The following is a 20,307-nucleotide window of genomic DNA, read 5'->3' on the forward strand; positions in this document are numbered from 1 at the left end:
TTCGGCTCCTAAAATTCCGCATTGCGCAGGATGCCTCCCAGACCAAGCTGGCACAGTGCCAACTTGGGCTGGTTTGAGAGTGCCAAGTACCTCCTGCAAACTGACTCCTAGAACCAGAGTTGGTGAGTCTTGTTTCTTCAGGAAAACGGGCGTTGTTTGTGTTCCAGGGCCTGTGGCTCAGAGCAGCCTTCTGGCTCCTAAAATTCCGCATTGCGCAGGATGCCTCCAGACGCAAGCTGGCACCAGTGCCAACTGAGCTGGTTTGAGAGTGCCAAGTACCTCCTTCAATCTGAAACCTAGAACCAGGTTTGGTGAGCTATGTTTCCAGGGAAAAGGGCAGCTGTTGGTGTTCCATGGCCTGTGGCTCGGAGCAGCCTACTTCTCCTAAAATTCCGCATTGCGCAGGATGCCTCCAGACCAAGCTGGCACCAGTGCCAAATTGGGCTGGTTTGAGAGTGCCAAGTACCTCCTGCAAACTGACTCCTAGAACTAGGGTTGGTGAGTTTTCCAAACTGGGAAATGGGCAAAGTTTTTGTTCCAGGCTTGTGGCTCAGAGCAGCCTTCTGGCTCCTAAAATTCGCATTGCGCAGGATGCCTCCCAGGACAAGCTGGCAGCAGTGCCAACTCTGGCTGGTTTGAGAGTGCCAAGTACCTCCTGAAAACTGACACCTAGAACCAGGGTTGGTGCGTCTTGTTTCCCAGGAAATCGGGCGTTGTTGGTGTTCCAGGGCATGGTACTCGGAGCAGCCTTCTGGCTCCTAAAATTCTGCATTGCGCAGGATGCCTCCCAGGACCAAGCTGGCACCAGTGCCAACTTGGGCTGGTTTGAGAGTGCCAAGTACCTCCTGCAAACTGACCCATAGAACAGGGTTGGTGAGCTTGTTTCCAGGAAAGGGGCAGCATTGGTGTTCCAGGCTGTGGCTCAGAGCAGCCTTCTGGCTCCTAAAATTCGCATTGCGCAGGATGCCTCCCAGACCAAGCTGGCACCAGTGCCAACTCTGGCTGGTTTGAGAGTGCCAAGTACCTCCTGCAATCAGACACCATGAACCAGGGTTAGTGAGTCTTGTTTCCTGGAAAGGGCAGCATTGGTGTTCCAGGACCTGTGGCTTGGAGCAGCCTTCTGGCTCAAAAATTCCGCATTGCGCAGGATGCCTCCCAGAGGCAAGCTGGAACCAGTGCCAACTTGGGCTGGTTTGAGACAGCCAAGTACCTCCTCCCACTGACTCCTAGAACTAGGGTTGTTGAATTTTCCAAACCTGGGAAATGGGGCAAAGATTTTGTTACAGGGCCTGTGGCTCAGAGCAGCCTTCTGGCTCCTAAAATTCTGCATTGCGCAGGAGGCCTCCCAGGACCAAGCTGGCACCAGTGCCAACTCTGGCTGGATTGAGAGTGCCAAGTACCTCTTGCAAACTGACACCATGAACCAGGGTTGGTGAGTCTTGTTTCCAGGGAAAACGGGCAGCGTTGTTGGTGTTCCAGGGCCTGTGGCTCAGAGCAGCCTTCTGGCTCAAAAAATTCCGCATTTCGCAGTACGCCTTCCAGGACTAAGCTGGCAACAGTGGAAACTTGGGCTGGTGTGAGATTGCCAAGTACCTCCTGCAACCTGACACCATGAACCAGGACAAGTGAGGTTTGTTTCCAGGGAAAGGGGCAGCATTGTTGATCCAGGGCCTGTGGCTCAGAGCAGCCTTCTGGCTCCTAAAAATCCGCATTGTGCAGGATGCCTCCCAGGACCAAGCTGTCACCAGTGGAAACTTGGGCTGGTTTGAGACTGCCAAGTACCTCCTGCAAACTGACCCCTAGAACTAGAGTCGGTGAGCCTTGTTTCTTCAGGAACAAGGGCGGTGTTGCTGTTCCAGGGCCTGTGGCTCTAGGCAGCCTGCTGGCTCCTAAAATTCCGCATTGCGCAGGATGCCTCCCAGGACCAAGCTGCCACCAGTGCCCATTTGGGCTGGTTTGAGAATGCGAAGTACCTCCTTCAATCTGAAACCTAGAACCAGGTTTGGTGAGCTAGGTTTCCAGGGAAAAGGGGCAGTATTGGTTGTTCCAGGGACTGTGGCTCGGAGCAGCCTACTCTCTCCTAAAATTCCGCATTGCGCAGGATGCCTCCCAGACCCAAGCTGGAAGCAGTGCCCACTTGGGCTGGTTTGAGAGTGCCAAGTACCTCCTGATAACTGACCCCTAGAACCAGAGTTGGTGAGTCTTGTTTCTCAGGAAAACGGGCGAGTTTGTGTTCCAGGGCCTGTGGCTCGGAGCAGCCTTCTGGCTCAAAAATTCCGCATTGCGCAGGATGCCTCCAGACCCAAGCTGGCACAGTGCCAACTTGGGCTGGTTTGAGAGTGCCAAGTACCTCCTGAAACTGACACCTAGAACCAGGGTTGGTGAGCTTGTTTCCAGGGAAAAGGGCAGCATTGTTGTTCCAGGGCCTGTGGCTCAGAGCAGCTTCTGGCTCCTAAAATTCCGCATTGTGCAGGATGCCTCCAGGACCAAGCTGGCACCAGTGCCAACTTGGGCTGGTTTGAGAGTGCCAAGTACCTCCTGCAAACTGACTCCTAGAACTAGGGTTGGTGAGTTTTCCAACCTGGGAAATGGGGCAAAGATTTTGTTCCAGGGCTTATGGCTCTGAGCAGCCTTCTGGCTCCTAAAATTCCGCATTGCACAGGATGCCTCCAAGACCCAAGCTGGCAGCAGTGCCAACTTGGGCTGGTTTGAGAGTGCCAAGTACCTCCTGCAAACTGACACTATGAACCAGGTTTAGTGAGCTTTGTTTCCATTGAATGGGGCAGCATTGTTGATCCAGGCCTTGTGGCTCAGAGTCGCCTACTGGCTCCTAAAATTCCGCATTTTGCAGGATTCCTCCCAGGACCAAGCTGGCACAAGTGCAAATTTGGGCTGGTATGACAGTGCCAACTACCTCCTGCAAACTGACCCCTAGAACCAGAGTTGGTGAGTCTTGTTTCTTAAGGAAACCGGCGGTGTTTGTGTTCCATGGCCTGAGGCTCGGAGCAGCCTTGTGCCTCAAAAAATTCCGCTTGTGCGCAGGATGCCTCCCAGACGCAGGCTGGCACCAGTGCCAACTTGGGCTGGTTTGAGAGTGCCAAGTACCTCCTGCAATCTGAAACCTAGAACCAGGTTTGGTGAGTATTACAAATCTGGGAAGTGGGGCAAAGTTTTTTTCCAGGGCTTGTTCCTCAGAGCAGCCTATTCTCTCCTAAAATTCCGCATTGCGCAGGATGCCTCCCAGGACCAAGCTGGTACTAGTGCCAACTTGGTCTGCTTTGAGATTGCCAAGTACCTCCTGCAAACTGACCCCTAGAACCAGAGTTGGTGAGTCTTGTTTCTTCAGGAAAATGGGCGGTGTTTGTGTTCCAGGGCCTATGGCTCTGAGCTGCCTTCTGGCTCAAAAAATTCGCATTGCGCAGGATGCCTCCAAGGACCAAGCCTGCACCAGTGCCCACTTGGGCTGGTTTGAGAGTGCCAAGTACCTCCTGAAAACTGACACCATGAACCAGCGCTAGTGAGCTTTCTTTCCAGGGAAAGGGGGAGCATTGGTGATCCAGGGCCTGTGGCTCAGAGCAGCCTTCTGGCTCCTAAAATTCCTCATTGTGCAGGATGCCTCCAAGGACCAAGCTGGCACCAGTGCAAACTTGGGCTGGTTTGAGAGTGCCAAGTACCTCCTGCAAACTGTTCCCTAGAACCAGAGTTGGTGAGTCTTGTTTCTTCAAGAAAACGGGCGGTGTTTGTGTTCCCGGGCCTATGGCTCTGAGCAGCCTTCTGGCTCTAAAAATTCCGCATTGCGCAGGATGCCTCCCAGGACCAAGCTGGCACCAGTGCAAACTTGGGCTGGTTTGAGAGTGCCAAGTACCTCCTGCAAACTGACCCATGGAACCAGGTTTGGTGAGCTATGTTTCCAGGGAAAAGGGGCAGCATTTTTTGTTTCAGGGCCATTGGCTCAGAGCATCCTACTCTCTCCTAAAATTCCTCATTGCACAGGATGCCGCGAAGACCCAAGCTGGCAGCAGTGCCAACTTGGTCTTGTTTGAGAGTGCCAAGTACCTCCTCCAAACTGACTCCTAGAACTAGGGTTGGTGCGTCTTGTTTCTCCAGGAAAACGGGCTGTGTTTGTGTTCCAGGGCCTGGTACTTTGAGCAGCCTTCTGGTTCCTAAAATTCTGCATTGCGCAGGATGCCTCCCAGGACCAAGCTGGCACCAGTGCCAAGTCAGACTGGTGGGAGAGTGCCAAGCACCTCCTGAAAAGTGACTCCAAGAACCATGGTGGTGAGTCTTGCTTCCAGGAAAATGGTGCTGCGTTTCGTTGGTGTTCCAGGGCTTCTGGCTCAGAGCAGCCTCCTGGCTCCTAAAATTCCGCATGGTGCAGGATGCCTCCCAGAAACAAACTGGCACCAGTGCCTACTTGGGTTGGTTAGAGAGTGCTAAGTACCTCCTGAAAACTGACACCTAGAACCAGGGTTGGTGCGTCTTGTTTCTCCAGGAAAACGGGCGTTGTTTGTGTTCCAGGGCCTGATACTCGGAGCAGCCTTCTGGCTCCTAAAATTCTGCATTGCGCAGGATGCCTCCCAGGACCAAGCTGGCACCAGTGCCAAGTCAGACTGGTGGGAGAGTGCCAAGTACCTCCTGAAAAGTGACTCCAAGAACCATGGTGGTGAGTCTTGCTTCCAGGAAAAAGCTGCTGCCTTGCGTTGGTGTTCCAGGGCCTGTGGCTCAGAGCAGCCTTCTGGCTCCTAAAATTCCGCATTGTGCAGGATGCCTCCCAGGACCAAGCTGGCACCAGTGCCAACTCTGGCTGGTTTGAGAGTGCCAAGTACCTCCTCCAAACTGACTCCTAGAACTAGGGTTGTTGAGTTTTCCAAACCGGGGAAATGGGGCAAAGATTTTCTTCCAGGGCTTGTGGTCAGAGCAGCCTTCTGGCTCCTAAAATTCTGCATTGCGCAGGAGGCCTCCCAGGACCAAGCTGGCACCAGTGCCAACTCTGGCTGGATTGAGAGTGCCAAGTACCTCCTGCAAACTGACTCCTTGAACTAGGGTTGGTGAGTTTTCCAAACCTAGGAAATTGGGCAAAGATTTTGTTCCAGGCCTTGTGGTCAGAGCAGCCTTCTGGCTCCTAAAATTCTGCATTGCGCAGGAGGCCACCCAGGACCAAGCTGGCACCAGTGCCAACTCTGGCTGGATTGAGAGTTATAAGTACCTCCTGCAAACTTACTCCTTGTACCAGGGTTGGTGAGTCTTGTTTCCAAGGATAACAGGCAGCGTTGCGTTGGTGTTCCAGTGCTTGTGGCTCGGAGCAGCCTTCTGGCTCCTAAAATTCCGCATTCTGCAGGATGCCTCCCAGACCCCAGCTGGCACCAGTGCCAACTCTGGCTGGTTTGAGAGTGCCAAGTACCTCCTGAAAACTGACCCCTAGAAGCAGAGTTAGTGAGTCTTGTTTCTTCAGGAAACCGGCGATGTTTGTGTTCCATGGCCTGAGGCTCGGAGCAGCCTTCTGGCTCCTAAAATTCCGCATTGCGCAGGATGCCTCCAGACGCAAGCTGGCACTAGTGCCAACTTGGGCTGGTTTGAGAGTACCAAGTACCTCCTGCAATATGAAACCTAGAACCTGGGTTGGTGGGCTATGTTTCCAGGGAAAAGGAGCACCAATGGTTGTTTCAAGGCATGGGGCTCGGAGCATGCTACTCTCTCCTAAAATTCCGCATTGCACAGGATGCCTCCAAGACCCAAGCTGGCAGCAGTGCCAAGTCAGACTGGTTTGAGAGTGCCAAGTACCTCCTGCAAACTGACTCCTAGAAGTAGGGTTGGTGAGTTTTCCCAACCTGGGAAATGGGGCAAAGATTTTTTTCCTGGGCTTATGGCTCTGAGCAGCCTTCTGGCTCCTAAAATTCCGCATTGCGCAGGATGCCTTCCAGGACTAAGCTGGCACCAGTGCCAACTTGGGCTGGTTTGAGAGTGCCAAGTACCTCCTGCAATCTGACACTATGAACCAGGGTTAGTGAGCTTTGTTTCCATTGAATGGGGCAGCATTGTTGATCCAGGGCTTGTGGCTCAGAGCAGCCTTCTGGCTCCTAAAATTCTGCATTTTGCAGGATGCGTTCCAGGACTAAGCTCGCACCAGTGGAAAATTGGGCTGGTTTGAGAGTGCCAAGTACCTCCTGCAAACTGACCCCTAGAACCAGAGTTGGTGCGTCTTGTTTCTTCAGGACAACAGGCAGTGTTTGTGTTCCATGGCCTGTGGCTCGGAGCAGCCGTGTGGCTCAAAAAATTCCACTTTGCGTAGAATGCCTCCCAGACGCAAGCTGGCACCAGTGCCAACTTGGGCTGGTTTGATAGTGCCAAGTACCTCCTGCAATCTGAAACCTAGAACCAGGTTTGGTGAGTTTTACAAACTAGGGAAATGGGGCAAAGTTTTTTTTCCAGGGCTTGTTTCTCAGAGCAGCCTACTCTCTCTTAAAATTCCGCATTGCACAGGATGCCTCCCAGGACCAAGCTGGTACTAGTGCCAACTCTGGCTGGATTGAGAGTTATAAGTACCTCCTGCAAACTGACTCCTTGTACCAGGGTTGGTGAGTCTTGTTTCCAAGGATAACAGGCAGCGTTGCGTTGGTGTTCCAGTGCTTGTGGCTCGGAGCAGCCTTCTGGCTCCTAAAATTCCGCATTCTGCAGGATGCCTCCCAGACCCAAGCTGGCACCAGTGCCAACTCTGGCTGGTTTGAGAGTGCCAAGTACCTCCTGCAAACTGACCCCTAGAAGCAGAGTTAGTGAGTCTTGTTTCTTCAGGAAACCGGCGATGTTTGTGTTCCATGGCCTGAGGCTCGGAGCAGCCTTCTGGCTCCTAAAATTCCGCATTGCGCAGGATGCCTCCAGACGCAAGCTGGCACTAGTGCCAACTTGGGCTGGTTTGAGAGTACCAAGTACCTCCTGCAATATGAAACCTAGAACCTGGGTTGGTGGGCTATGTTTCCAGGGAAAAGGAGCACCAATGGTTGTTTCAAGGCATGGGGCTCGGAGCATGCTACTCTCTCCTAAAATTCCGCATTGCACAGGATGCCTCCAAGACCCAAGCTGGCAGCAGTGCCAACTCTGGCTGGTTTAAGAGTGCCAAGTACCTCCTGCAAACTGACTCCTAGAACTAGGATTGGTGAGTTTTCCAAACCTGGGAAATGGGGCAAAGATTTTTTTTCTGGGCTTATGGCTCTGAGCAGCCTTCTGGCTCAAAAAATTCCGCATTGCGCAGGATGCCTCCAAGGCCCAAGCCTGCACCAGTGCCCACTTGGGCTGGTTTGAGAGTGCCAAGTACCTCCTGAAAACTGACACCATGAACCAGGGCTAGTGAGCTTTCTTTCCAGGGAAAGGGGGAGCATTGGTGATCCAGGGCCTGTGGCTCAGAGCAGCCTTCTGGCTCCTAAAATTCCTCATTGTGCAGGATGCCTCCCAGGACCAAGCTGGCACCAGTGCCAACTTGGGCTTGTTTGAGAGTGCCAAGTACCTCCTGCAAACTGTTCCCTAGAACCAGAGTTGGTGAGTCTTGTTTCTTCAAGAAAACGGGCGGTGTTTGTGTTCCCGGGCCTATGGCTCTGAGCAGCCTTCTGGCTCAAAAAATTCCGCATTGCGCAGGATGCCTCCAAGGACCAAGCTGGCACCAGTGCCCACTTGGGCTGGTTTGAGAGTGCCAAGTACCTCCTTCAATCTGAAACCTAGAACCAGGTTTGGTGAGCTATGTTTCCAGGGAAAAGGGGCAGCATTGTTTCTTTCAAGGCATGTGGCTCGGAGCATCCTACTCTCTCCTAAAATTCCTCATTGCACAGGATGCCGCGAAGACCCAAGCTGGCAGCAGTGCCAACTTGGTCTTGTTTGAGAGTGCCAAGTACCTCCTCCAAACTGACTCCTAGAACTAGGGTTGGTGCGTCTTGTTTCACCAGGAAAACGGGCTGTCTTCGTGTTCCAGCGTCTGGTACTTTGAGCAGCCTTCTGGCTCCTAAAATTCTGCATTGCGCAGGATGCCTCCCAGGACCAAGCTGGCACCAGTGCCAAGTCAGACTGGTGGGAGAGTGCCAAGTACCTCCTGAAAAGTGACTCCAAGAACCATGGTGGTGAGTCTTGCTTCCAGGAAAAAGCTGCTGCCTTGCGTTGGTGTTCCAGGGCCTGTGGCTCAGAGCAGCCTTCTGGCTCCTAAAATTCCGCATTGTGCAGGATGCCTCCCAGGACCAAGCTGGCACCAGTGCCAACTCTGGCTGGTTTGAGAGTGCCAAGTACCTCCTCCAAACTGACTCCTAGAACTAGAATTGGTGAGTTTTCCAAACCTGGGATACGGGGCAAAGATTTGTTCCAGGGCCTGCGGTTCAGAGCAGTCTTCTGCCTCCTAAAATTCTGCATTGCGCAGGAGGCCTCCCAGGACCAAGCTGGCACCAGTACCAACTCTGGCTTGTTTGAGAGTGCCAGGTACCTCCTGCAAACTGACTCCTTGAACTAGGATTGGTGAGTTTTCCAAACCTGGGATATGGGTCGAAGATTTGTTCCAGGGCCTCTGGCTCAGAGCAGCCTTCTGGCTCCTAAAATTCTGCATTGCGCAGGAGGCCATCCAGGACCAAGCTGGCACCAGTGCCAACTCTGGCTGGATTGAGAGTTATAAGTACCTCCTGCAAACTTACTCCTTGTACCAGGGTTGGTGAGTCTTGTTTCCAAGGATAACAGGCAGCGTTGCGTTGGTGTTCCAGTGCTTGTGGCTCGGAGCAGCCTTCTGGCTCCTAAAATTCCGCATTGCACAGGATGCCTCCCAGACCCAAGCTGGCACCAGTACCAACTCTGGCTTGTTTGAGAGTGCCAGGTACCTCCTGCAAACTGACTCCTACTACTAGGATTATTGAGTTTTCCAAACCTGGGATATGGGTCGAAGACTTCTTCCAGGGCCTCTGGCTCAGAGCAGCCTTCTGGCTCCTAGAATTCCGCATTGCGCAGGATGCCTTCCAGGACTAAGCTGGCACCAGTGCCAACTTGGGCTGGTTTGAGAGTGCCAAGTACCTCCTGCAATCTGACACTATGAACCAGGGTTAGTTTCCATTGAATGGGGCAGCATTGTTGATCCAGGGCTTGTGGCTCAGAGTCGCCTACTGGCTCCTAAAATTCCGCATTTTGCAGGATTCCTCCCAGGACCAAGCTGGCACAAGTGCAAATTTGGGCTGGTTTGACAGTGCCAAGTACCTCCTGCAAACTGACCCCTAGAACCAGAGTTGGTGAGTCTTGTTTCTTCAGGAAACCGGCGGTGTTTGTGTTCCATGGCCTGAGGCTCGGAGCAGCCTTGTGGCTGAAAAAATTCCGCATTGCGCAGGATGCCTCCCAGATGCAGGCTGGCACCAGTGCCGACTTGGGCTGGTTTGAGAGTGCCAAGTACCTCCTGCAATCTGAAACCTAGAACCAGGTTTGGTGAGTATTACAAACCTGGGAAGTGGGGCAAAGTTTTTTTCCAGGGATTGTTCCTCAGAGCAGCCTATTCTCTCCTAAAATTCCGCATTGCGCAGGATGCCTCCCAGGACCAAGCTGGTACTAGTGCCAGCTTGGTCTGGTTTGAGAGTGCCAAGTACCTCCTGCAAACTGTTCCCTAGAACCAGAGTTGGTGAGTCTTGTTTCTTCAAGAAAACGGGCGGTGTTTGTGTTCCCGGGCCTATGGCTCTGAGCAGCCTTCTGGCTCCTAAAATTCCGCATTGCGCAGGATGCCTTCCAGGACTAAGCTGGCACCAGTGCCAACTTGGGCTGGTTTGAGAGTGCCAAGTACCTCCTGAAAACTGACACCATGAACCAGGGCTAGTGAGCTTTCTTTCCAGGGAAAGGGGGAGCATTGTTGATCCAGGGCCTGTGGCTCAGAGCAGCCTTCTGGCTCCTAAAATTCCTCATTGTGCAGGATGCCTCCCAGGACCAAGCTGGCACCAGTGCCAACTTGGGCTGGTTTGAGAGTGCCAAGTACCTCCTGCAAACTGTTCCCTAGAACCAGAGTTGGTGAGTCTTGTTTCTTCAAGAAAACGGGCGGTGTTTGTGTTCCCGGGCCTATGGCTCTGAGCAGCCTTCTGGCTCCTAAAATTCCGCATTGCGCAGGATGCCTTCCAGGACTAAGCTGGCACCAGTGCCAACTTGGGCTGGTTTGAGAGTGCCAAGTACCTCCTGCAATCTGAAACCTAGAACCAGGTTTGGTGAGCTATGTTTCCAGGGAAAAGGGGCAGCATTTTTTCTTTCAAGGCATGTGGCTCGGAGCATCCTACTCTCTCCTAAAATTCCTCATTGCACAGGATGCCGCGAAGACCCAAGCTGGCAGCAGTGCCAACTTGGTCTTGTTTGAGAGTGCCAAGTACCTCCTGAAAACTGACTCCTAGAACTAGGGTTGGTGCGTCTTGTTTCACCAGGAAAACGGGCTGTCTTGGTGTTCCAGCGTCTGGTACTTTGAGCAGCCTTCTGGTTCCTAAAATTCTGCATTGCGCAGGATGCCTCCCAGGACCAAGCTGGCACCAGTGCCAAGTCAGGCTGGTTTGAGAGTGCCAAGCACCTCCTGAAAAGTGACTCCAAGAACCATGGTGGTGAGTCTTGCTTCCAGGAAAATGGTGCTGCGTTTCGTTGGTGTTCCAGGGCTTCTGGCTCAGAGCAGCCTCCTGGCTCCTAAAATTCCGCTGGTGCAGGATGCCTCCCAGCAACAAACTGGCACCAGTGCCTACTTGGGTTGGTTAGAGAGTGCTAAGTACCTCCTGAAAACTGACACCTAGAACCAGGGTTGGTGCGTCTTGTTTCTCCAGGAAAACGGGCGTTGTTTGTGTTCCAGGGCCTGGTACTCGGAGCAGCCTTCTGGCTCCTAAAATTCTGCATTGCGCAGGATGCCTCCCAGGACCAAGCTGGCACCAGTGCCAAGTCAGACTGGTGGGAGAGTGCCAAGTACCTCCTGAAAAGTGACTCCAAGAACCATGGTGGTGAGTCTTGCTTCCAGGAAAAAGCTGCTGCCTTGCGTTGGTGTTCCAGGGCCTGTGGCTCAGAGCAGCCTTCTGGCTCCAAAAATTCCGCATTGTGCAGGATGCCTCCCAGGACCAAGCTGGCACCAGTGCCAGCTCTGGCTGGTTTGAGAGTGCCAAGTACCTCCTCCAAACTGACTCCTAGAACTAGGGTTGTTGAGTTTTCCAAACCGGGGAAATGGGGCAAAGATTTTCTTCCAGGGCTTGTGGCTCAGAGCAGCCTTCTGGCTCCTAAAATTCTGCATTGCGCAGGAGGCCACCCAGGACCAAGCTGGCACCAGTGCCAACTCTGGCTGGATTGAGAGTGCCAAGTACCTCCTGCAAACTGACTCCTTGAACTAGGGTTGGTGAGTTGTTCCAAGGGAAAAGGGGCAGCATTGTTTGTTCCAGGCTTGTGGCTCGGAGCAGCCTTCTGGCTCCTAAAATTCCGCATTGCGCAGGATGCCTCCCAGGACCCAAGCTGGCACCAGTGCCAACTCTGGCTGGTTTGAGAGTGCCAAGTACCTCCTGCAAACTGACCCCTAGAAGCAGAGTTAGTGAGTCTTGTTTCTTCAGGAAACCGGCGATGTTTGTGTTCCATGGCCTGAGGCTCGGAGCAGCCTTCTGGCTCCTAAAATTCCGCATTGCGCAGGATGCCTCCAGACGCAAGCTGGCACTAGTGCCAACTTGGGCTGGTTTGAGAGTACCAAGTACCTCCTGCAATATGAAACCTAGAACCTGGGTTGGTGGGCTATGTTTCCAGGGAAAAGGAGCACCAATGGTTGTTTCAAGGCATGGGGCTCGGAGCATGCTACTCTCTCCTAAAATTCCGCATTGCACAGGATGCCTCCAAGACCCAAGCTGGCAGCAGTGCCAACTCTGGCTGGTTTGAGAGTGCCAAGTACCTCCTGCAAACTGACTCCTAGAACTAGGATTGGTGAGTTTTCCAAACCTGGGAAATGGGGCAAAGATTTTTTTCCAGGGCTGATGGCTCTGAGCAGCCTTCTGGCTCCTAAAATTCCGCATTGCGCAGGATGCCTTCCAGGACTAAGCTGGCACCAGTGCCAACTTGGGCTGGTTTGAGAGTGCCAAGTACCTCCTGCAATCTGACACTATGAACCAGGGTTAGTGAGCTTTGTTTCCATTGAATGGGGCAGCATTGTTGATCCAGGGCTTGTGGCTCAGAGTCGCCTACTGGCTCCTAAAATTCCGCATTTTGCAGGATTCCTCCCAGGACCAAGCTGGCACCAGTGCAAATTTGGGCTGGTTTGACAGTGCCAAGTACCTCCTGCAAACTGACCCCTAGAACCAGAGTTGGTGAGTCTTGTTTCTTAAGGAAACCGGCGGTGTTTGTGTTCCATGGCCTGAGGCTTGGAGCAGCCTTGTGCCTCAAAAAATTCCGCATTGAGCAGGATGCCTCCCAGACGCAGGCTGGCACCAGTGCCAACTTGGGCTGGTTTGAGAGTGCCAAGTACCTCCTGCAATCTGAAACCTAGAACCAGGTTTGGTGAGTATTACAAACCTGGGAAGTGGGGCAAAGTTTTTTTCCAGGGCTTGTTCCTCAGAGCAGCCTATTCTCTCCTAAAATTCCGCATTGCGCAGGATGCCTCCCAGGACCAAGCTGGTACTAGTGCCAACTCTGGCTGGATTGAGAGTTATAAGTACCTCCTGCAAACTGACTCCTTGTACCAGGGTTGGTGAGTCTTGTTTCCAAGGATAACAGGCAGCGTTGCGTTGGTGTTCCAGTGCTTGTGGCTCGGAGCAGCCTTCTGGCTCCTAAAATTCCGCATTCTGCAGGATGCCTCCCAGACCCCAGCTGGCACCAGTGCCAACTCTGGCTGGTTTGAGAGTGCCAAGTACCTCCTGCAAACTGACCCCTAGAAGCAGAGTTAGTGAGTCTTGTTTCTTCAGGAAACCGGCGATGTTTGTGTTCCATGGCCTGAGGCTCGGAGCAGCCTTCTGGCTCCTAAAATTCCGCATTGCGCAGGATGCCTCCAGACGCAAGCTGGCACTAGTGCCAACTTGGGCTGGTTTGAGAGTACCAAGTACCTCCTGCAATATGAAACCTAGAACCTGGGTTGGTGGGCTATGTTTCCAGGGAAAAGGAGCACCAATGGTTGTTTCAAGGCATGGGCTCGGAGCATGCTACTCTCTCCTAAAATTCCGCATTGCACAGGATGCCTCCAAGACCAAGCTGGCAGCAGTGCCAACTCTGGCTGGTTTGAGATTGCCAAGTATCTCCTGCAATCTGACTCCTAGAACTAGGATTGGTGAGTTTTCCAAACCTGGGAAATGGGGCAAAGATTTTTTTTCTGGGCTTATGGCTCTGAGCAGCCTTCTGGCTCTAAAAATTCCGCATTGCGCAGGATGCCTCCAGGACCAAGCTGGCACCAGTGCCAACTCTGGCTGGTTTGAGATTGCCAAGTATCTCCTGCAATCTGACACGATGTACCAGGGCTTGTGAGCTTTATTTCCAGGGAAAGGGGCAGCATTTGTGATCCAGGGCCTGTTGCTCAGAGCAGCCTTCTGGCTCCTAAAATTCCGCATATCGCAGGATGCCTCCCAGGACCAAGCTGGAACCAGTGCCAACTTGGGCTTGTTTGAGAGTGCGAAGTACCTGTGCAAACTGACCCCTAGAACCAGAGATGGTGAGTCATGATTCTTTAGGAAAACGGGCGGTGTTTGTGTTCCAGGGCCTGTGGCTCAGAGCAGCCTTCTGGCTCAAAAAATTCTGCATTGCGCAGGATGCCTCCAAGGACCAAGCTGGCACCAGTGCCAACTTGGGCTGGTTTGAGAGTGCCAAGTACCTCCTTCAATCTGATACCAAGAACCAGGTTTGTTGAGCTATGTGTCCTGGGAATAGGGGCAGCATTGTTTCTTTCAAGGCATGTGGCTCGGAGCATCCTACTCTCTCCTAAAATTCCTCATTGCGCAGGATGCCTCCCAGGACCAAGCTGGCACCAGTGCCAACTTGGTCTGGTTTGAGAGTGCCAAGTACCTCCTGCAAACTGACTCCTAGAACTAGGGTTGGTGCGTCTTGTTTCACCAGGAAAACGGGCTGTTTGGTGTTCCAGGGCTCTGGTACTCTGAGCAGCCTTCTGGCTCCTAAAATTCTGCATTGCGCAGGATGCCTCCCAGGACCAAGCTGGCACCAGTGCCAAGTCGGACTGGTGTGAGAGTGCCAAGTACCTCCTGAAAAGTGACTCCAAGAACCAGGGTGGTGAGTCTTGCTTCCAGGAAAAAGGTGCGCTTGCGTTGGTGTTGCAGGGCCTGTGGCTCAGAGCAGCCTTCTGGCTCCAAAAATTCCGCATTGTGCAGGATGCCTCCCAGGACCAAGCTGGCACCAGTGCCAACTCTGGCTGGTTTGAGAGTGCCAAGTACCTCCTCCAAACTGACTCCTAGAACTAGGGTTGTTGAGTTTTCCAAACCTGGGAAATGGGGCAAAGATTTTCTTCCAGGGCTTGTGGCTCAGAGCAGCCTTCTGGCTCCTAAAATTCTGCATTGCGCAGGATGCCTCCCAGGACCAAGCTGGCACCAGTGCCAACTCTGGCTGGATTGAGAGTGCCAAGTACCTCCTGCAAACTGACTCCTTGAACTAGGGTTGGTGAGTTTTCCAAACCTAGGAAATGGGGCAAAGATTTTGTTCCAGGGCTTGTGGTCAGAGCAGCCTTCTGGCTCCTAAAATTCTGCATTGCGCAGGAGGCCACCCAGGACCAAGCTGGCACCAGTGCCAACTCTGGCTGGATTGAGAGTTATAAGTACCTCCTGCGAACTGACTCCTTGTACCAGGGTTGGTGAGTCTTGTTTCCAAGGATAACAGGCAGCGTTGCGTTGGTGTTCCTGTGCTTGTGGCTCGGAGCAGCCTTCTGGCTCCTAAAATTCCGCATTCTGCAGGATGCCTCCCAGACCCCAGCTGGCACCAGTGCCAACTCTGGCTGGTTTGAGAGTGCCAAGTACCTCCTGAAAACTGACCCCTAGAAGCAGAGTTAGTGAGTCTTGTTTCTTCAGGAAACCGGCGATGTTTGTGTTCCATGGCCTGAGGCTCGGAGCAGCCTTCTGGCTCCTAAAATTCCCCATTGCGCAGGATGCCTCCAGAAGCAAGCTGGCACTAGTGCCTACTTGGGCTGGTTTGAGAGTACCAAGTACCTCCTGCAATATGAAACCTAGAACCTGGGTTGGTGGGCTATGTTTCCAGGGAAAAGGAGCACCAATGGTTGTTTCAAGGCATGGGGCTCGGAGCATGCTACTCTCTCCTAAAATTCCGCATTGCACAGGATGCCTCCAAGACCCAAGCTGGCAGCAGTGCCAACTCTGGCTGGTTTGAGAGTGCCAAGTACCTCCTGCAAACTGACTCCTAGAACTAGGATTGGTGAGTTTTCCAAACCTGGGAAATGGGGCAAAGATTTTTTTCTGGGCTTATGGCTCTGAGCAGCCTTCTGGCTCCTAAAATTCCGCATTGCGCAGGATGCCTTCCAGGACTAAGCTGGCACCAGTGCCAACTTGGGCTGGTTTGAGAGTGCCAAGTACCTCCTGCAATCTGACACTATGAACCAGGGTTAGTGAGCTTTGTTTCCATTGAATGGGGCAGCATTGTTGATCCAGGGCTTGTGGCTCAGAGTCGCCTACTGGCTCCTAAAATTCCGCATTTTGCAGGATTCCTCCCAGGACCAAGCTGGCACCAGTGCAAATTGGGCTGGTTTGACAGTGCCAAGTACCTCCTGCAAACTGACCCTAGAACCAGAGTTGGTGAGTCTTGTTTCTTAAGGAAACCGGCGGTGTTTGTGTTCCATGGCCTGAGGCTCGGAGCAGCCTTGTGGCTCAAAAAATTCCGCATTGCGCAGGATGCCTCCCAGACGCAAGCTGGCACCAGTGCCAACTTGGGCTGGTTTGAGAGTGCCAAGTACCTCCTGCAATCTGAACCTAGAACCAGGTTGGTGAGTATTACAAACCTGGGAAGTGGGGCAAAGTTTTTTTCCAGGGCTTGTTCCTCAGAGCAGCCTATCTCTCCTAAAATTCCGCATTGCGCAGGATGCCTCCCAGGACCAAGCTGGTACTAGTGCCAACTTGGCTGGTTTGAGAGTGCCAAGTACCTCCTGCAAACTGACCCTATGAACCAGGGTTGGTGAGTCTTGTTTCCAAGGAAACAGGGCGCGTTGCGTTGGTGTTCCAGGGCTGTGGCTCGGAGCAGCCTTCTGGCTCCTAAAATTCCGCATTGCTGCAGGATGCCTCCCAGGACCCAGCTGGCACCAGTGCCAACTTGGGCTGGTTTGAGAGTGCCAAGTACCTCCTGCAAACTGACCCCTAGAAGCAGAGTTAGTGAGTCTTGTTTCTTCAGGAAACCGGCGATGTTTGTGTTCCATGGCCTGAGGCTCGGAGCAGCCTTCTGGCTCCTAAAATTCCGCATTGCGCAGGATGCCTCCAGACGCAAGCTGGCACTAGTGCCAACTTGGGCTGGTTTGAGAGTACCAAGTACCTCCTGCAATATGAAACCTAGAACCTGGGTTGGTGGGCTATGTTTCCAGGGAAAAGGAGCACCAATGGTTGTTTCAAGGCATGGGGCTCGGAGCATGCTACTCTCTCCTAAAATTCCGCATTGCGCAGGATGCCTCCAAGACCCAAGCTGGCAGCAGTGCCAACTCTGGGCTGGTTTGAGAGTGCCAAGTACCTCCTGCAAACTGACTCCTAGAACTAGGATTGGTGAGTTTTCCAAACCTGGGAAATGGGGCAAAGATTTTTTTCCAGGGCTTATGGCTCTGAGCAGCCTTCTGGCTCCTAAAATTCCGCATTGCGCAGGATGCCTCCAGGACCAAGCTGGCACCAGTGCCAACTTGGGCTGGTTTGAGAGTGCCAAGTACCTCCTGCAAACTGACACCATGAACCAGGGTTAGTGAGCTTTTTTCCAGGGAAAGGGGCAGCATTGGTGATCCAGGGCCTGTGGCTCAGAGCAGCCTTCTGGCTCCTAAAATTCCGCATTTCGCAGGATGCCTCCCAGGACCAAGCTGGCACCAGTGCCAACTTGGGCTGGTTTGAGAGTGCCAAGTACCTCCTGCAAACTGACCCTAGAACCAGAGTTGGTGAGTCTTGTTTCTTCAAGGAAACGGGCGGTGTTTGTGTTCCAGGGCCTGATGGCTCGAGCAGCCTTCTGGCTCAAAAAATTCCGCATTGCGCAGGATGCCTCCCAGGACCAAGCTGGCACCAGTGCCAACTTGGGCTGGTTTGAGAGTGCCAAGTACCTCCTTCAATCTGAAACCTAGAACCAGGTTTGGTGAGCTATGTTTCCAGGGAAAAGGGGCAGCAGTTGTTTTTCCAGGGCATGTGGCTCGGAGCAGCCTATCTCTCCTAAAATTCCGCATTGCACAGGATGCCTCCCAGGACCCAAGCTGGCAGCAGTGCCAACTTGGTCTGGTTTGAGAGTGCCAAGTACCTCCTGCAAACTGACTCCTAGAACTAGGGTTGGTGAGTCTTGTTTCTCCAGGAAACGGGCTGTCTTGGTGTTCCAGGCGTCTGGACTCTGAGCAGCCTTCTGGCTCCTAAAATTCCGCATTGTGCAGGATGCCTCCCAGGACCAAGCTGGCACCAGTGCCAACTCCGGCTGGTTTGAGAGTGCCAAGTACCTCCTGAAAACTGACACCAGAACCAGGGTGGTGAGTCTTGCTTCCAGGAAAAGGGCGGCCTTGGTTGTGTTCCAGGGCTTGTGGCTCAGAGCAGCCTTCTGGCTCCTAAAATTCCGCATTGTGCAGGATGCCTCCCAGGACCAAGCTGGCACCAGTGCCAACTCTGGCCGGTTTGAGAGTGCCAAGTACCTCCTGAAAACTGACTCCTAGAACTAGGGTTGGTGAGTTTTCCAAACCTGGGAAATGGGGCATAGATTTTTTTCCAGGGCTTGTGGCTCAGAGCATCTTTCTGGCTGCTAAAATTCTGCATTGTGCAGGATCCCTCCCAGGACCAAGCTGACAACAGTGCCAACTCTGGCCGGTTTGAGAGTGCCAAGTACGTCCTGCAAACTGACTCCTAGAACTAGGGTTGGTGAGTTTTCCAAACCTAGGAAATGGGGCAAAGATATTGTTCTAGGGCTTGTGGCTCAGAGCAGCCTTCTGGCTCCTAAAATTCTGCATTGCGCAGGATGCCTCCCAGGACTAAGCTGGCACCAGTGCCAATTAGGGCTGGATTGAGAGTGATAAGTACCTCCTGCAAACTGACTCCTGTACCAGGGTTGGTGAGTCTTGTTTCCAAGGATAACAGGCAGCGTTGCGTTGGTGTTCCAGTGCTTGTGGCTCGGAGCAGCCTTCTGGCTCCTAAAATTCCGCATTGCTGCAGGATGCCTCCCAGACCCAGCTGGCACCAGTGCCAACTCTGGCTGGTTTGAGAGTGCCAAGTACCTCCTGCAAACTGACCCTAGAACTAGGTTGGTGAGTTGTTCCAAACCTGGGAAATGGGCAAAGATTTTTGTTCCAGGGCCTGTGGCTCGGAGCAGCCTTCTGGCTCCTAAAATTCCGCATTGCGCAGGATGCCTCCAGGACCAAGCTGGCACCAGTGCCAACTTGGGCTGGTTTGAGAGTGCCAAGTACCTCCTGCAATCTGACACCATGAACCAGTGTTAGTGAGCTTTGTTTCCAGGGAAAGGGCCAGCATTAGTGATACAGGGCCTGTGGCTCAGAGCAGCCTTCTGGCTCCTAAAATTCCGCATTGTGCAGGATGCCTCCCAGGACCAAGCTGGCACCAGTGCAATCTTCGGCTGGTTTGAGAGTGCCAAGTACCTCCTGCAAACTGACCCCTAGAACCAGGGTTGGTGAGTCTTGTTTCTCCACGAAAACGGGCGGTGTTGGTGTTCCAGGGCCTGTGGCTCGGAGCAGCCTTCTGGCTCAAAAAATTCCGCATTGCGCAGGATGCCTCCCAGACGCAAGCTGGCACCAGTGCCAATTCGGGCAGGTTTGAGAGTGCCAAGTACCTCCTGCAATCTGAAACCTAGAACCAGGGTTGGTGAGCTATGTTTCCAGGGAAAAGGGGCAGCAGTTGTTGTTCCAGGCTTGTGGCTCGGAGCAGCCTACTCTCTCCTAAAATTCCGCATTGCGCAGGATGCCTCCCAGACCAAGCTGGCACAGTGCCAACTTGGGCTGGTTTGAGAGTGCCAAGTACCTCCTGCAAACTGACCCTAGAACTAGGGTTGGTGAGTTTTTCAAACTGGAAATGGGGCAAGTTTTTGTTCCAGGGCTTGTGGCTCAGAGCAGCCTTCTGGCTCCTAAAATTCCGCATTGCGCAGGATGCCTCCCAGGACCAAGCTGGCACCAGTGCCAAGTTAGGCTGGTTTGAGAGTGCCAAGTACCTCCTGCAAACTGACACCAGAACCAGGGTTGGTGAGTCTTGTTCTCCAGGGAAAAGGGGCAGCGTTGGTGTTCCAGGGCTTGTGGCTCAGAGCAGCCTTCTGGCTCCTAAAATTCCGCATTGCGCAGGATGCCTCCCAGGACCAAGCTGGCACCAGTGCCAACTTGGGCTGGTTTGAGAGTGCCAAGTACCTCCTTCAATCTGAAACCTAGAACCAGGGTTGGTGAGCTATGTTTCCAGGGAAAAGGGGCAGCTTTTTTAGTTCCAGGACCTGTGGCTCGGAGCAGTCTACTCTCTCCTAAAATTCCGCATTGTGCTGGATGCCTCCTAGACCCAAGCTGGCAGCAGTGCCAACTTGGGCTAGTTTTAGAGTGCCAAGTACCTCCTGCAAACTGACTCCTAGAACTAGGGTTGGTGAGTTTTCCAAACCTGGGAAATGGGGCAAAGATTTTGTTCCAGAGCCTGTGGCTCAGAGCAGCATTCTGGCTCCTAAAATTCTGCATTGCGCAGGATGCCTCCCAGGCCCAAGCTGGCACCAGTGCCAACTCTGGCTGGTTTGAGAGTGCCAAGTACCTCCTGCAAACTTACACCATGCACCTGGGTTGGTGGGTCTTGTTTCCAGGGAAAACGGGAAGCGTTGCTTTGTATTCCAGGGCTTGTGGCTTGGAGCAGCCTTCTGACTCCTTAAATTCTGCATTGTGCAGGATGCCTTCCAGGACCAAGCTGGCACCAGTGGAAACTTGGGTTGGTTTGAGAGTGCCAAGTACCTCCTGCAATCTGACACCATGGACCAGGGTTAGTGAGTCTTGTTTCCTGGGAAAAGGGAAGCATTGGTGTTCCAGGGCCAGTGGCTTGGAGCAACCTTCTGGCTCAAAAAATTCCGCATTGCGCAGGACGCCTCCAGAGGCAAGCTGGCACCAGTGCCAACTTGATCTGGTTTGAGAGTGCCAAGTACCTCCTGCAATCTTACACCATGAACCAGGGCTTAGTGAGCTTTGTTTCCAGGAAA

The 20,307-nt window shown here is 53.1% G+C and overlaps 1 long non-coding RNA gene across 2 annotated transcripts in view; it reads right to left on the bottom strand.

Annotated features, from left to right (window-relative positions):
* LOC127060445 (uncharacterized) overlaps positions 1-20,307 on the bottom strand; it is a 218,492-nt gene that overhangs the window by 57,131 nt on the left and 141,054 nt on the right. The window contains exon 6 of one of the 2 annotated variants that reach the window (XR_007779508.1): positions 16,192-16,270. The exons of the other annotated variant lie outside the window; for it this stretch is intronic. This is a non-coding gene — a long non-coding RNA (uncharacterized LOC127060445). Of the gene's footprint in view, positions 1-16,191; positions 16,271-20,307 lie in introns of those variants that run through there. 2 annotated transcript variants of the gene reach the window in all.

The sequence above is a fragment of the Serinus canaria genome, chromosome 25 (assembly GCF_022539315.1).
Source record: "Serinus canaria isolate serCan28SL12 chromosome 25, serCan2020, whole genome shotgun sequence".
NCBI lineage: Eukaryota > Metazoa > Chordata > Aves > Passeriformes > Fringillidae > Serinus > Serinus canaria.